This window comes from Dermacentor albipictus, unplaced genomic scaffold, assembly GCF_038994185.2.
Source record: "Dermacentor albipictus isolate Rhodes 1998 colony unplaced genomic scaffold, USDA_Dalb.pri_finalv2 scaffold_27, whole genome shotgun sequence".
NCBI classification, from domain to species: Eukaryota; Metazoa; Arthropoda; class Arachnida; order Ixodida; family Ixodidae; genus Dermacentor; species Dermacentor albipictus.
This window is the reverse complement of record NW_027225581.1, coordinates 3,586,151-3,600,508: the sequence shown is the minus strand read 5'-3', so window position 1 is coordinate 3,600,508 and position 14,358 is coordinate 3,586,151. Positions and strand designations below refer to the sequence as shown.

Here is a 14,358-nt window from a genome sequence, read left to right as displayed (position 1 = left end):
TCACTCAAGAGTCATCCAGGTCATATGTTGACGCCGTGCGCCGGGGGGCCGAGCGGCGTCTGGTGACAGTGGGCACACAGTACACCATTGTTGATGTGTGCCTGCCCCGTCCCCCACCCGAACGGCACTCCGGTGTCGGCACCATTGACATCCCGGAGGTGCACCTGACGGCGGCCTCTGGCGCAACCAAAGTTAGTGGAGTGGCGACACACCACTCCAACTTCAGGCCACTGCCCAGACAGGGCCATCCACAACTATGACAGGAGCAGCCAAGGCTGCCATACTACCACACAAGAAAAGCTCACTGGCCCCTGAGCCGGTAGGCTGCAGGGCTTCCCCCCATCGGGAGAAGCCACAAATCCGTACCCCCGCGGGTTCCCCGCGGAAACCCATCACCTCGCTGGAGGCGATGGATATAAGCAGTAGCCCGCCTCCGCAGCAGCGGCGGCGCAACTCCCTTGAATACAAAAAGGGAGGAAAAACTCCAATAACGGGCCCCACAAAACCGGGAGCATAGCTTTTGAAATACATCCATCAAAGTTATTCGATATGGCGTTCCTAATTCACTGGAACTGTCGAGGTATATTAAAAAACTACGGTGACATAAAATATAATCTTTCTGTATATTCCCCGGTTGTTTTGTGTCTCCAGGAGACAAACTTGGGATCAAAACATAAAAATATTTTAAGTAAATATAAAGTCTTTCGTCACGACCGAGAGAAAGCAAATAGGCTCTCTGGAGGTACTGCCATAGTTGTTCAAAGTCGTGTCGCGACTCGTGAAGTCATGCTTCAGACTACATTTGAAGCCGTTGCAGTGTCTGTAGTACACTTTAAAACAATTACAGTATGCTCCGTATATATCCAACCACACCTGACAGTAACACTCCATGACTTAGACGACCTTTTAAAACAAAAACCAGAGCCATATCTGTTAGTCGGCGATTTTAATGCTCACTCCAGTTTGTGGGGAAGCGAACAAACGGACACTAGAGGCCGTATTTTAGAAGATTTTATTCTCTGTAATAATATATGCCTGCTCAACAGGGGCAAACACACATACTGCTCTCCAAGCTCAGGAAAATGGAGCTCCATAGATTTGTCTCCTACATCGCCATCTGTTTTTAACGCTTTTAAATGGGATGTCTTGGACAACCCGTATGGTAGCGATCATTTACCTGTTCTTATCAACCTAACATCATCTCCGCAAATCGTTCCTACAAAACCACAACGTCGGAAGCTCCAGTTGGCCGACTGGGCGCTGTTTCAAGAAAATGCCAGCTTAGAAAAAATAGATCTACATAATTTAGGTATAGATGAACTTAATGAAATTGTCACACACTACATTATTTCTGCCGCGCTCCTGGCCATACCTCAATCTTCCGGAGTGGTGAAACAAAACCACAAAATCTGGTATACAAAAGAATGTAGATTAGCGAAAAAGAAACAGAACAAAGCATGGGGAAACTTTCGAAGGTACCCCACGCAGAAAAATCTCATAGACTTTAAAAAGGCAAGAGCACAAGCCCGATATATCCGTCGTAGAACCGAGAGGACTTCGTGGCAAAATTACGTGACTTCCATAAATAGCTCAACCACATCAAAAGAAATGTGGGAGAAGGTACGAAAGCTAGATGGTAAATACTCCCCTTTCACACTTCCCTTTCTAACAGCCCCTGGTAAACAGACAAACATCGAAGAACAGGCAGACATTTTAGGTGAATATTTTTCAGCAGTTACCAGCTCATCAAACTACACAGAATCATTTCTTACGTACAAAAACACAGCCGAGAAACAAAGACTCCCTACAAGTGGATATACGAATGAACCATATAATAAATTATTCACAGTTCAAGAAATCAACACAGTCTTGTCCGCTGGTAAACAGACTGCACCCGGCCCTGACAGAATACACTATCAAATGCTGTCCCACCTCTCTGAACCTGCCATAGAAGCACTCTTAAGTTTTTTTAATAAGGTGTGGGTATCGGGTAAACTACCCGAAGCCTGGAAGAAGGCCATCATCGTTCCATTTTTAAAGCCCGAAAAACCACCAACCTCTCCCAGTAGTTACAGGCCCATAGCGCTCACCAGCTGCCTCGCAAAATCCTTTGAGAGTATCGTGAATATGAGATTAACCTTCGTGCTAGAAGTCCGTGAGCTTCTCGATGTCCACCAGTGCGGTTTCAAAAAGGCATGCTCCACAACAGACCACCTGGTTCGTCTTGAAAATACTGTCCGTGAAGCCTTTATACACAAACAACAATGTCTCGCTGTCTTTTTCGATTTAGAGAAAGCTTATGACACAACCTGGAGGCACGGAATTCTTCACGATTTGGCTGAACTTGGCATTCGTGGCAGGATGCTGAACTGCCTAAAAGACTTCCTGTCAAACCGTTCATTCCATGTACGCCTCGGTTCAACCCTGTCGAGCATTTTCATTCAAGAAAATGGAGTGCCCCAAGGGAGTGTTTTAAGCACCACCCTTTTTGTTGTTAAAATGAATTCGATCAGTAAAATAATCCCAAGGTCAATTATGTACTCAATCTATGTCGACGATCTTCAGATAGCTTGCACATCCTCAAGCATAACAACATGCGAAAGACAACTGCAGTTAACAAAAAATAAACTTTCAACGTGGGCTGACCGAAATGGTTTCCGGTTCTCCCCACAGAAAACAGTGGCCATCCTTTTTTCACTCAAACGTGGCCTACAGACAGATCCTAGACTATACCTGAACGAAGCGGAATTGCCAGTAAAAAGTGAACACAAATTTCTGGGCATAACTTTTGACAGAAAACTGACCTTCTTGCCATACATAAAGAACCTGAAGAAGAAAACTTCCCAATCATTAAACATATTAAAGGTGCTTTCACATAAACGCTGGGGGGCTGATAGGACCTGCCTTTTACACATCTACCGCAGTATAGTTCGCTCTCGCCTCGATTACGGGTGCATAGTATACAACTCAGCTCGACCGTCCTACCTGAAGCAACTAGATCCAGTTCATAACTCAGGTCTGCGCCTTGCAAGTGGGGCATACAGGACATCACCCATAAACAGCCTATATGTCGAATGTAACGAACCAGCCCTCGTAGATAGAAGAGCCATGCTCACATGTGCATATGTCCTAAAAACACGCTCACTAGCAAAACATCTCTGCTACTCCATAGTTACCAAGTGCCCGTCTAAGCAGCTTTTCAACAACAAACCGAATGCGACGAGACCCCTTATTCTCATATTTGAAGAAATTTGCCAGGAATTAGGTATTCTAGACACCCTACCTGATGTTGCCCAGAGACCCGAACCACTACCACCTTGGCACACCTTTCCTAGTGTAGGTGACTACACACTGACACAATTTCATAAAAAGCAAACTCCACGTGAACATATAATACAAGAATTTTTGGCGCTAGACAAAAAGTACAAAGAACACACAGCATTTTATACTGACGGTTCTAAAACACCACTTTACGTCGGAAGTGCTGTAGTGCAAGATAAATGGGAAAAGGTAGTAAGGTTGCCTCAGTGCGCGTCAATTTCCTCAGCCGAATGTCATGCCATTTCGGTGGCTGTATCAAAAATAGTCGAGATGAACATTCAAAACAGCATTATCTACACGGACTCGCTAACTGCAATCACAGCACTGAAAGCTAGGAACGTAAGGGAACCTTTAATAGGAAATATAATCCATAACATAATAACTGCTCAAACGCGAGGACACGAAATTAAGCTGTGTTGGGTACCAAGCCATCAAGGAATTAGAGGCAACGAGAGAGCTGACGGGTGTGCCGCTCAAGCCTGCCATGAGGATGTCAGTACTGTAAACATACCCTATGCAGATTGCATGAAGATAGTAAAAAACAAGCTTAAAGAAAAATGGCAGCATACATGGAATAGAGAAGAAAACAACAAACTACATTTAGTAAAACCTATTCTAGGAGAATGGAGATCATGCAGGCATCAGGAACGTTTTATTGAAGTAATTTTATGCCGCCTGCGCATCGGACACACCCACTTAACACACAACTTTCTACTGAAAAAACAAGACAAACCCTTATGTGAGAAATGTGGCAATGAACTCACTGTAAATCACATTTTATTCTCGTGCACACAACTCGAACGGATAAGGAAAAAACATTTTACTGTATTTTACAATGAACGCATTCCCTTCCATCCCAGTCTGCTTTTAGGAGATAACCCACTAGTAGAAACCTCATCTGTTTTTAGTTTTTTGAAAGACGCAGCGATCCTAAACGCAATCTAATATATTACAGAACAACTAATTCTAAAATTTATTACCCGGTTTTTACACGCATCCTATGATGCACCTCACCCATTTTCTCAGTCCAGAGAAGAAGGCTGAGGTCTTCAATTGGTTTGTTGGGCTCCTCAGAGTCCTTGTCTGGACAAGGACCTCGCTAAGGATACCCAACTTTTGAAATAAGTTATACCATGTGTTTGGCGCATGATAGCCTAAGTTGCTTATGCGCCATAAAACCCAATACAATACAATACAATCTTCTCACTTATGCAAAAAGATAACCCATAGGCAAAAGCAGTTTTGCCTACATTCACACAGGTAAGAATGCTACAGCGTTCAGAACGTATTGGATACCATTTTATTAAAAATAGCTGGTTTCCTGCAATGCTTCTGACTAATGAAGGGAGCATGCATGACTGTGGTAGAATAAGGTCTCACATCAGCAGGCCTCTGAAACAAGTGCTATCACAGTAAAAAAATAATGACGAACATACAGATTGATCAACAATGATTACTAGTATTGAAGCAAAAGAAGTAACAAGCCTGAAGCGTAATTAAAAAAAGCAGCACAAGCAAGTTAGGCGAAGGAAATACTTGGAAACTTTCCTTCTACCAGCAACGTAAAAAACGGGGTGGCATAGTGGCTTTGACATTGCAATGCTAAGCCAAACGGCGCAGTATAAAATCCGGGCCACAACGCCCGCATATCGATGGTGGCAAAATGGAAGAACATAAGGTGCATTCGGCGCACAATAAAGAACTCCAAGTGCCTAAAGTTATTACCGAGTTCCCCAAAAAGCGTAAAGGTTAAACTCCAGAATTTTGTTTACTTAAGGCAAAAAATATATACATAAGGTCACTGAGCACGTGCTGGTGGGCGAGTTGGTTATACATAATTACAACGAAGGTGCAAACTCAAACAACGGATGAAAGAAGGCGACGCATGATGCCTACGTAGTTGTGCCGTGTCGCCGGCCTTCGTCCGTTGTTTTATTTTGCGCCTTCGTTCTAATCATATACATAAGGACAAATTCTTATACGGAATCATGTGACAGAAGCTACATTTAACAAAATCTCATACTTTCTAATATAAAAAATTGTCATATGATTTGAGCAAATAATTACTAGGCCAAAGTTATTGCCGTTAGTTCTGTGTCGCACATTCTGCCTTAATTTCTCTCACACTAAATTATATGGGAATTGCAGGTGCTCAGTAAGCCTAAAAAAATGTCACCACTCCTTAAAGTGTATGACATTGTTGCAAGTGACATCACAAGTTTGCTTTACGGTTGTTAACCTAGGCAAATGATTTTCGCACTTTTTGACATCACGCACTTTTGAGCAGGATAACTAGTCACACTGGGCCACCTTTCATTTGTTGTTTTAAGGCGTTAAGCTGAGTTCGCGATTGATAATGCATCTTTTTTTCATAATGATAAATTTAGGGTCAGTGACCCAAGTCAAGCCAACGGAGTTGATAATCTGGGAGCTTAATTTTGTGATCTTGCATCAGAAAGAGCTCACTATTGGCACCTTCCACGGTGAAAGTCATTTTCGTCAGAGTAGGGTGGATGGCCATAGTGCTGCATCCTTTGTGCATAATAGCAGTGAAAGGTTTAGTGGGCTTCAAGAAAGACAAACTCAAGGTAACATTGTGGTTTCAACGGGCCCTTTTGGTTTTGATACTCAAGTTTTTTTGAGGCTGTCTGCAAAGATGCTCCTTTAGTGTCACCGTGAAGTTGACATTTAGCAGTGCGTCATAGAAGAAAAAAAATAATCATATGCTGTAATTTGTTTGTACTGAGCTGTTGCTTGCAATAATTTCTTCCGAGCTTGCCGAAGTATCTTGAGGCACCACGCGGAAACTACCAATGCCTACAATGCCCGACACCTATGCTACAATGCCCGACACCTATGCCACTTGTTCTTGCAGGCATTGCAATGACATCGCTAGCCTAGATCATTTGCTCTGGCGTTGCCCCTCGTTACGAGGCACAGAAGAAATCAATGAAGACAAGTGGCTCTCCGCTATCAAGAGCCCTGATGCCAGGGTGCAACTATGGGCTGTCCAGAGGGCCCACGATGCGGCGGTCGGGCAAGGCCTGACTGTCCCAACGTGGGAGCGGCCCGCAGCGCGCTGAGTCGCGTACCTCAGGACCTTATTAAAGTTCCGCATCCATCCATCCATTCAAATGCCCACTTTTTAGACTAATATTTTTTTTCTTTGCAATTCTGTTTGAAGGAAAGGTGGCACTCACAGATTTCAATTATGTGTGCGAGTAAGACGAACGAGTAAGTCACTGCTACTATGTTCTGTCAATAAGTTCGGTAGAAGGTGTTCTCAAGATTTTGATGAAAATTCATTCAGTGAGGTTACATGATTTCTGAAGTTGCGGTCACTGACCAGGTAAGTGATTATGATCATCACGTTAAAGACGAGACAAATTTTTGTCGGAGCTTTACCACGTAAACAACGAAACGCAATATGTAACTAAGATTCACCGGTTCGTTTCAATCACATCTAGAATTGCCACCTGTGAGCGCCACGTTTTCTTCAACCACATTTGCAAAGTCAGGAGCCTCATCTTGAAAAGTCTGCATTTGAAGACATCAGTAGCATTGGCTTGGGGCCTGAAGTTAATTCAGCAATCCGAGAAGAATTTACTGACAGCACCAGTATGGTAACAGAAAATGAAGGGCATCAAAGTTGATCCCTTCGTCGCAATGTGCCATTTAAAGGGTCATTATTGTCGAGTTTCCGGATGCGCAACTTCATGAAAACTTCATGCAGATGCTAAGGAAGCACTAGTGCAGACAGTTGCAAGAAAAAAAACTTTATGCCTTAAGGCAAACGCGCGCCCACAAACCAGAGTTATGCTTAACATGTCTTCCTACAAGTACGGTGAACCTAAATGTGCTGTTTTGAGCAAGGGAACAAACATCAACACTCATACCTTGCCTGGCTGAACGAGAGTCATCTGCGCTGCGAATAGTGCGGTCAGTGCACTTCTTTCCGAAGATGAGGCCCAAACTTGCACATTTAGTGCGTTGTACAAACTGGAGAAGCACATCCCACAAGCTTGTCTGCCTTAGTGTGAGCAAAAACTCGTATGGGGCTCAAAAACCATCGAATCAATGAACCCAAGCCCAAACCAACAAACGTAGCTTTAGCTTCTTCAGCCCTGAGAAAAGTAGCCTCACGCTGGCTTTTCCTACAATTCTTTCTCAATATGCCAGAAGCTTGCTGTGCTCCGTAGGCACTTAAGTAAGAAAGAGGCATACATCACTACCTGTGGAAAAAAAATAATGTAAGGGAGAGTACGTAATGCACAGAGATGTTGAGGGAAATTAAATAACACTTTTATTTTGTTACGATATCTCAAAGACTTCCGAAGAAGTTTTACATGAGGTGGGGGCGCGCACATTTTATTTACCATGAGTTAGTTCTTCAATGATGCGTTTAAGAAAAAAGCTGGTTCTCTTGAAGTATAGTTGAAGCGGGAAGGTCATTCCAGTCTCTTGAGGTTTGAACAAAAAAAATGAAGATGAGTGGTGGTTTGGGTTGGAGGAGGATACACGGCTTTGCTATGGTTGGTCCGGAGGGAAGGGCGGTGAACTGCACAAATGTTGAAGGACCGTGGAGATGCATGGATGAACTTGTGGAATAGCGTGAGACAGGCAGCCTTCCGGCGAAGTACAAGGTTAGGGAGATTAGCCCGTAAACTTAAGTTGTGTCGTACTGGAAATGCAAGAATAATCACAGAAAATAAACCACGCCGAGAGATATTGAATGCCTTCTAACATGTCGATATAGGGCCATTTCAAGTAAAACTAGTCCACCATATTTTTAGTCCGACCTTCTGGTGTCAAAATTCCGTAACTTCCGACGAAAGCATCAGGTGGTGACCCGCCGAGTTCTCTGAAGAGACCAATCAAATGCTCTCCTAATTTATAGGTCACCTTTTGCTTTAAAAACGAATAACATTTCCTACACTGAGCGCCTTGTCTTATCTAATTGGCGAGGAGCACTCTTAAGTTGAGAGGGTTTCGATGGGGCAGAGCCAGTGCAGTGAAAATCGATAACCGGATGAAGAAGGTGGTGCCGGTGTCTGCGATTGGTCCGCTTTCCCTTACTTAGCTTGCGGTGGCTGGTCCAAAATTGCGCCAGCATGCAACGGAAGGTTAAGAATGCTACTAAAATGGAGCACAGCAAAAAACATACTTGGCAGAGTGAGGTCCTAAACGTGCTGAAAGTGCTCAAAAACGTCACACGGCCACGCAGAAAGTTTTATTTTATGCAAATAAACCCATGCTCTCTGGCAGGTGTGGGTAGCCAGCGCCTGAGTGATTGGCGGCGTCTATTTTTATTCCTTTGAGAATGGGCCAGCCTGCTGCTATTCAGGAAATAATTCAGCTTTGTTGGGCATATTATTACATCTTCAACGCGCACACGTTAGTTTTACGCGGGGAGTTTTCGCAGTTCTGTGAAGTCGCGTGACAGGCAGGTGAAATGGTTTCAGCCTGCCAGCCTGCTGCTATTCAGGAAATAATTCAGCTTTGTTGGGCATATTATTACATCTTCAACGCGTACACGTTACTTTTACGCCGGGAGTTTTCGCAGTTTTGTGAAGTCGCGTGACAGGCAGGTGAAATGGTTTCAGCCTGCAAACATTTGAGCAATAGCTATGGGCGAATGGGTAAAAAGTGTCGAATGAGAAATAACTAGTTTTCTGTTGTTCGGTTGAGTCATCACTAATCAGTGTCTACACCACACATCAGATGGGAGCTACTGCGGTTTTCATAACACTGCGTCACAGAGAGGCGAGGTGGTGGTGGTCCCAAAAGATTTTAACCAATCGCGGAGGGCTTATTGCAGAATTGGAAAAGAAAAGTTTGGAATAGCTTTAAGTTATAGCACCCCTGGTTAGCTTGGTAAGGTTCCTATGCATATTCGACTTTCGGTCTGATAAAGGTACAATATTCTTGATGTTTAACAGGGGCGCGAGCAAGGCGGAGACGATGGCGCAAGTAGCCAAGCATGCGGTTAGCGCCGTTCATTATCTTGTTAATGTGCGTGAACAATGACATATTGGAACGAAGACTGAAACTGTGAAACTGTTGCAGTGTATAAGGACCAAGGTATTTGTAAGCGCTAACTGAGCAAATAACGGAACCATTGATTAAAAGTTCACGGACATGATAGGAGGGCCCGCTGTGGAAATATCTAAGGGTTGACTTGTTAGTATTCAAGCTAATTAATCATTTTTGCACGATGTTTTGATGAGAGAAAGTTCAACTTGAAGAGCTAGTGCGTTGTCATTATGAATCAGTTGCCGATAGAGCGCGCAATCATCAGCAAATGAGCGTATTTCTGATGAAATGTTAGTCGGTAGGTCGTAAATATGTACAAGTACAAATAGGGGCTAAGTACAGTTCCTTGCGGGACGCGAGAATCTACAGGGGAAAGAGCAGAAGATTGATAATGAGCATATACAAATTGTCGTCGAGTAGGTAAAAAGCTACGTATCTAATCAGATGCATGGGGGTTTTAATTATTTGTAAATAATCGGTAGTTAGGTACATTACCGAAAGCCTTCTCGAAATCACGGAAAAACGCATCAACGGGAGTGTCAGTGTCAGGACTAGAACTGATATTGTTAATAAAGAGTTCGAATTGGGTGTCGCACGAGAGACCTTTTTGGATACTATGCTGCTTAGGGTGAAAAAAATTTAATGAAAGCAGTAAATTTACCATTTGAGAATAACGAATATTTTAATGTGCATTGATCACTATCATGCAGTAGAAGATACATCGGCAAAAGAGGCTAATATATAAATGGCTGGATTTGCAACCATGCTAATTTGATGCTCAGGTCATATGACGGTCACTTGGTAGAGCACAGCTCACTTGTATTATTTTGCTTGAAAACTGTGAAACACTGGCAGTGTATAGGGACCATAGGGCTGGCGAGATTTGTTAGGCTTTCCTTATATGTGTGATAGGGATCCTGCGATTTGGCTCCCCCTCGAGAGAATTATCAAGATAGCAAGACTGCTTATGTAAAACAAGTGCCATAGTTACCATGCCATGTATCCCTCTCGCAGTTGTGCGAGCAACATGCATTGCAGATTTATCTGTTGTCCCCCTTTCGCCTCTCGGTTTATAGTGCTGTGTCAGCAGTCAAATTGGATCGTTTTTAGACTGTGTGATGTTCTGTCACTTCATTACCTTTGTTATGAATTGTTCGTTAAGAAGGCTTTTTTTTGTAACAGAGTGCTACTTTAAGTCATAAACAAGCACCATGGCAGTTTGCAATTAAGAAGTGTAAGCATCCTCTGAAGATATGCCAGTGAGGAACACTGGAAAAAGACCAGTTTAAAAAGGAACGTGAGTGTATTTATCATCAAGACCAACCCTTGCATCTCCCTAACATATTTCTCAAAACTCAAACTCAAAACTGACAGGGAGGTGTAAGGTCTCCACATCATATTACCTTGATTTGAAGCAAAGCTCAGTGGTGCCTCGATGTTGTGGGACCCACTCACACCTGGAGATCAACACTGATGAATAACACAGCAGTCTGCCTGAACTTTTTCTGCAGGCCAAGCCACACTTGTATTAAAACTAACGAGCTTTGTGTCATCGGAGTGTAATATAAAAAGTTATACTGTGAACAAAGCATTTATTTTAGATATAAATAGGAATAAAATGCTGCTAATCGCCCATACAAAGCTTTGAGTAACAAAGCCTGCAACATAAGAAAAATATATATAACTATCTGTGCAAAAACATTAACGAAGGTCCCTTTTCTTGCCTCCTTTCTCCTCCTCGTGCAGAGATGGCAGTCACGTTAAGTAAACTCGACCAGACTGCCACTTAGTGTAAGCCAAGGTAGTCTCTTGGTGGGCCAGTAATGATAAGATAGCAGAACATTCATCCTTACAGTCATTTTAATGGGTTTGGTAATGCTAGCCATCATGTATGCCCTAGATTGTCCAAGCGCCAAAAATCTTACCAGCATTACCCAACATAGCTAACCAATAAATATCTACAGCAGCAAAGCTTGGCATATCTAGCAGGAGGCTTTCCTTACAAATTTACAACTCTCCCATGGCTTTATCCCAAGTTTTGTGAAGAGAATGCAAGGTTCAAGCATATGCACAAGCTGAATACACCAAGGCACCATAAAAACAACAATATACCTTCCCACCCTATTCTACATTTATTATTGACACGTATAACTTGTATCTTTTTTGGGTGATCGCTTCTAACCGTCTAAAATATTTTGTCGCTCAGCGCTGATCAGAAGTTTCTCGAATCTTATCGTCGGTTCTTACTGCTATTTATTATTACCGAAGCTTTTATAATCTAATTGCATGTGCGACGTGACTTGAGTAGAACTTTCTGGAAGACACGTGAGCACCAGCGATTACTCTGGAACCTTCGATGGCTCATGTATAACAACTGGCGCGCTTGACCCACTCATCAGATTACTATGATGGCCGACTGTGTTCGCCGCTATCGTTGTGCTTTGAGTGTCGACTGTTTTCGGGGGCACAGGCTCACCCAATAAAAGTTAGTTTGGTCATTCAGAATATTTCTACTGTGTTCTCTGCCGTCACTACTACGTGACAATATAACACTGGAAAGTTCAGTTCCATGTGTAGAACAAATCAAACTGTTCTGGAATCAAGTAAATCTCTCATTTTGTACAAGCAAATATCACCAACACTACTACTGACATATGCGCATCTCGTGGACAAAAACATCACTTGCAAGAACAAATGTTTGGACAAGTTGGTTACAGCTCATTTTCATTGTGTTCGTAGCGCACACACACCAAAAAATAAGCAGCAAACAGATATACATAAACTAATGTCCTCTTTAGTACGCTGCTTATATCTTATTCTATTTCGCAAGCTGAAGATGCCAGCATCTGTCATTCCCCTATCTCTTTAGTATGGTCCACTGGGAATAGCATGGAAAGGAACACTGGGACCATATAATGGTACAGTGGATACAAAGAGCAAAAATCATGCCCTCCTAAGTGGCACACCTTTTAGCGACTTATTTTTTAACCAACATCTTATGCCTGCCACAATGTTGAAAAAAGCTTACCCAAGTTGCTTTGGAAAACAGCAGTTTGCTGTAAAAATATAGTTACGTTTATTCTATTATTTCGGCAAACTGGTGGTTCTGCAGAACTTTGAAAAGGGGCCATCATCATAAACCGGCTTAGTTTTAGTAATACATAAGCATACAGTAATCTACAGAGATCATGCTTGACATTATTGTGCCACATTAAACACGGTAAACTAATCCTTTCATGATGAGGTTAAAAAAATCGCCAACATATTTCTGACACATTGAAGATGCTTTGAAGAAGACGGTGCTTTTTTGCAGCAATCTTCTACTAGAGCTCCAGCAAACACAGTATGATATAGTTTGCTGCAGGTAATTTCAAATTGATGCTCTTGATGGGTGCTTACTGGCTTCGGAAATAAGGAGCAAGTGCAGCGATATCTTTGGGCAGCTCAAAGACAGTACTTGTGATTACATGGCAACATAAACCACTGACAAACAAAATAATTTTCAGGCAACGTTGTCTTATGCCACTTCATTCAGACAAATCTTTGAGGAGGCACAGACGAGAAAAATAGTTATCTGACCTGCATTATTAAATTGCTGTTCAGGAATACCAGAAGAAGACTGCAGTTACCAAAAGGGGAGGCTTCGTAAGTTAGAAAAGAGAGTAGAACGAAGTAAAGGGGGCGAAACCACAATAAAGTTCACGCACTTGCTCAACGTCTGCTAAGGCCTAAATTTTTTTGCTTTTCGAAAATATTGAATATAGCCTTCTAACAGAGTCAAATATTGAGCAATTTTACTGAGCTTACGCACCCAAAGTATAGTAAAATTCTCTAAAATGCATATAATGTCCTCTTGACGTACCGCCAGTGATCTTGCGGTGCCGAATTTGGCAAAATAATGGAGCTTTGACCTTCACGTACTCTTCTATAAATAACTTCACATCAGAAAATTAGCACCTAAAGAAAGAATACTTGGGGCACCTAAACTGATTTAGTGATCTCTTTATTGTTCCTTTAAGGCCTAATCAAACCAAATCAAAATCAAATAAAGTTTATTTCAAACTTAGAACCGATGCTGAGAACCGTGGACAAAAAGCCAGCAAGCCTTGACGTGGCCCATGGCCCCGTTTACAGGCAGCAACGAATGCAACAAAGGATTAGCACGGTTAAATACAATAGTAATTGGAAAAATAGGATTTCCACACTAATAACTGCCAAACAATAATCATGATAACTATGAGCAAGCATAACAAAAAAGTAAAGCTTAAATGCTGAGCAATTCTCATAAATACAGCTAGCCATGAAATACATCACAAAATACACACGCGATAATAAAACAAATGCAGCACTATGTACATCCCTATTACAACACAATATATAAAAATATTTCATACAGTAACATATACAGAAGGATTCGATACGCACAATACAAAAAAGTGATTATACAAGAATTGAACCTGTTGAAAGAACATTCATACGTCTACGTGCATATTCGTATCTAGATATATGTTTATCCTAGCACAGAAATAAGCATTACTTTATGTTTGCCTAGTTTAAATGGAAGGGTAGTCGAAAACGTAGCATTTGATAAGTATAATTTGTTCGAGGCCTTGGTAGTTCCCATATTTCAGAACTCCTTGTACTGACCGCCTTATGTTTTGCTATTAAGTGGGAAATGCGTTTTAGGGTGTCGTTGTTGCATGAGTTTATTCAGCGAGATACATGTCCGAACTCATACTGTACGCGCTCAAAGCACTTATCGTGAGCCTTGGTTAAGGTGCCTTTGTATGCCAAGCAACATGAAACTGAATAAGACGAGTCTCTGTAATTGGAGGAATTAATGGGAATAACCTAAGCTGAAGCAATCGCACAGGTTAAAGACAAATTTGGCTTCATGACCGAAATAAAAAAATAATCATGAAGATAAGGTTTGGCTGGGTACCCATATTATTGCACTACGTCAATAACTTAACAAGTGCTTGCTGAGTCTATACTTATCCGAAA

The 14,358-nt window shown here is 42.2% G+C and overlaps 1 protein-coding gene across 10 annotated transcripts in view; it reads right to left on the bottom strand.

Moving 5' to 3' along the window:
- Positions 1-14,358, bottom strand: part of LOC135910419 (uncharacterized) — a 299,314-nt gene that overhangs the window by 83,937 nt on the left and 201,019 nt on the right. For 3 of the 10 annotated variants that reach the window (XR_011509968.1, XR_011509967.1, XR_011509972.1), the window contains one exon: positions 12,383-12,410. The exons of the other annotated variants lie outside the window; for them this stretch is intronic. The gene's annotated coding sequence lies outside the window, so the exon portion shown is untranslated. The remainder of the gene's footprint in view (positions 1-12,382; positions 12,411-14,358) is intronic. 10 annotated transcript variants of the gene reach the window in all.